The sequence below is a fragment of the Vicia villosa genome, linkage group LG3 (assembly GCF_029867415.1).
Source record: "Vicia villosa cultivar HV-30 ecotype Madison, WI linkage group LG3, Vvil1.0, whole genome shotgun sequence".
Taxonomy (NCBI): domain Eukaryota; kingdom Viridiplantae; phylum Streptophyta; class Magnoliopsida; order Fabales; family Fabaceae; genus Vicia; species Vicia villosa.
In genome coordinates, this window is record NC_081182.1 from 40,399,293 (window position 1) to 40,402,959 (window position 3,667).

The following is a 3,667-nucleotide window of genomic DNA, read 5'->3' on the forward strand; positions in this document are numbered from 1 at the left end:
TGAAACTGAAGGTCGTGAGGATGATTGAGAGCACCTGGGCTTGAATGAATGATCTCAATAGCTTCCCTGAGACTCAATGATGCTAACTGGATGCTTATTGTAGCTTGAATCCTCCTGAATTGCTCTATGGACCTCCCTCGATTTCAGCTTCAAGTGAACATGGAGGTTGTTGAATTTGGAGTTACAGGTGAGCTGCAGCCATCTGGTTAGCTCCACTATGACCTAGGGAGTGTGTCTGAATGATTGGTTTGGCCTGAGACTCCCTGAGTTACTCCATGGACCTCCAACTGCAAATGCTTCCAAGTGAGAGCAACAATGGTGTTCCTCCACTTACAGAAGTGATCCAGGTGCTTGGATCACCTCAAATAACCTCCCTTGAGATGTTGGAATGCTCACTTTCCAAAGATGAGCTTTGGTTTGAAGAAAACGATTCTTCTTGCCAAAGAACTTTGAAAAACAATGAACAAGAGGAGAGAAAGAGAAAGCAAGTAATTGAGTTGCTTTGGTGTGTTTTTTGAATGAGAATGAGGCCTCTATTTATAGGCAAATGGATCAGTATAGCTGCAGAGGAGTGAGCTTCCTTAGTGAGGGAGTTTTGGTTTCTTAGCCATGAAGAAATTCAAAGAATCTCCAAAATGCAATGATGCATTTTCGAGCCAATTCTCCCAACCATTGATCTTGCAGGATCTTAGGGAACATTTCTGATATGTAGCAAGTTTCTATTGGCTTAGGAGAAGATTCCAATTGGTGAATCATTGCTTATCATAAATTCTCAAAAGTAATGATTACATAATCACATGTTCTTGCTTTTGGGAATCTTCTTCAATCTTCATGCCATGGTGAAAATGAATGCATGGCATTGTTTCAGACATGTTATGGGTCGTGTAGCATCCATTCATGAAGCAAAATGCACAAAATTGCAAAGTTCCAATTTGCACATGACCTATAATTTCACTTTATGAGGCCAACTTTGAACAAGCATAACTCCTAGCTCAAATTGAATTTTGAGAAGGTTGAACACAATTTGGAAAGCCCTAAACATCTACTTCAAATCATTAGTTTATGTCTTCTTCAGATTCCTTTGGGAAATTTGTGAAAAATGAGGCCAAAGTTGGAAGAAAACTAGGTTAAAACACTTAGAAAAATTTCTAAGTGTTTATGACCTAAACTTCAAAATTTCCAAAACTTCATAAATGGTTGATCTTTTGAAAAAAGTTCCCTTGTAAGATGTTGTTTTATTTTGCAAGATCTACAACTTTCATGTTGGAAGTTTTTTGAGTTGTGTAGGTGAAATTTTGAGATCTCACCATGCCTTTAAAAACCCTAATTCCCGACTTTTCGCTCCTTGATGAATTTCTTTGAATTTCTTTGGCCAAATGACTTTGATATCCATATATTGATGATATTGATCTTTGAAAGTCATTTTTTGACCAAAAACCTTAAAAGTCAATGATGATCCTTCACAGTTGACTTTTTCCTGACAAAGTGAATTTTTGGGCTTTTGTGTAGAAATAAGATCTTCTCCCCAAATGGATGATATAAATGGATTATATGGAGGTAGTAGAGATCCTTGAATCATGTCTTGAGTTTTGGATTCATTCCCTGATCAAAAGTCAACCATCTTGGTGAATTAGGTCAAAACCCTAATTTGTCGACCATGTGAAAATAATGACTGTAGACTTTGAATTGAAGTGTGATGTCCAGTAGATCTTGTAATATGAGTTATTTGAAGAAGATTGATGTCTTTGAATGACCCTCTGGGGCTTTTTAGGGTTTCCCAAATGTGATCCCTGATTTTAGTCCTTGATAGGCTCAAAACCCTAGTCTGGTGACCTGAGTAAACCTGTACTCAGATGACTGGATGTCTAATCAATCATAGATGAGAAAAATGAAGTCTTTGAGCCCCATGATTGTATTAGAGATTAGTCTTTGTTATTGATTGATCCTTTGCCTGAGCTTTCTTGTCTTTGTGCATCCTTGATTAGGTATCAGATGGAGAAATGACTGCTCTGGGTACTTGTCTTGACCTGATGAAAAATCCTGAAGATATGTCATCTCAGGGGGGTCAAAAATTAGGGTATGACAGATGCCCCTATTTAAGTTTCTTTTATCTGGAGGGAGAGAGATTGAGATCTCGATCTCTCCTGCGTAAAAGAGACTTAAATATCAAAGAATGCCCGAATTTTGGGCGCTCCTGAGATGTTGTAATTGATAAGATCTTTGCATGATTTGATCCCGTTGTCGCACTTGGCGGGGAATGAGGAGACAAACTCCTGCAGAAATACTTGATGTGGATTCTGGTGAATGGATGGCAATGTAAGATGCGCAATCCATCTTCTTTAACTAAGTGTTGATACTTAGAAAAAGGTAAACAACTTCTCCTCGTTTCGGATGTCCATATCTCGAAACTGGTCTTAGTTGTGTTTGGACAATATCTCAGATAAAGAGAAAATTTCCAACGGTCTGTTTCCTTATCAAACTTCTTACCAGCGCTTGGAGGTAAGATGCCATTTGACGGCTGTAGAGAAACTTCAAAGGTTTGTTTCCTCATCAAACTTCTTATCAGCGCTTGGAGATAAGATGCCATTTGACGGTAGTAAAGAAACTTCACCATCTTCCCTTTTGACTTGACGTCTTTGAAAGAATGTCATATGGCCTCATGATCTTTTGAGGAGCTAATGACTTTGTTTTGAAGGCGGACGAACTGTTTTCGGGGTGAAAACTGCCATTCGTCAACTGATGCCTGGGGAATCAACGAACTGTTTTCCTAAGAGGGAAACTGCCATTCATCGACTCTGTGGGGAGTTAAGCATCCCAGAAACAGACAAACTGTTTGAAGAAACTGCCATTTGTCGATCTCTTGAGTATTTAGCAGACAAACTGTCTTTTCTTGGGAAAAGACTGCCATTTGCCAATTGCTAGGGGAGCAAACTGTCTTCTACTGGGAGAGACTGCCATTTGTCGACCTTTGTTATGATAAAGTGAGCAAACTGTCTTCTGCTGAAAGAGACTGCCATTTGCTGACTCCTGGGGAAACAAACTGTCTTCTACTGGGAGAGACTGCCATTTGCTGACTGTCTGGGGAAACAAACTGTCTTCTACTGGGAGAGACTGCCATTTGTAGACCCTGTTGTGATAGAAAGTGAGCAAACTGTCTTCTGCTGAAAGAGACTGCCATTTGCTGACTCTGTTGGAGAATCTGAACTATCTTCTGGACGAAGACTATCATTCACTGACTCCGCTGGGGAATCATTTGTCGATCTGCTGGGAGATTCTGAATTTTCCTTTGACAAGAAGTGGCACCTCTTGACCCTGCTGGGGAAATACCAAACCTGTAGGGAGCTCCGGAATGTGAAACAGACTATCTTATCTGAAGAAGACTGTCGAATGTCGCTCTGCAGGAGATTCTCAGTTGAGGGATTCCAAAAGTGAACAAACTATCTCTTTGAGGGAGACTACCATTTATTGACTTGCTTGGGGAAATCTCTCTACATGGATCGTTGTCTTGAAGGAAAAAGTTTCTCCAGGACTTGCAGGGGAAACTTGAGTTCATGCCTTAATGACTTAGGCATTCTCATGATTAAAAGCCTAATTTGACTATGCAGTTATGATGTAATGTATGCATGAATATTATGACAATTATAAAATGTAAAGTGAATGTGAACAG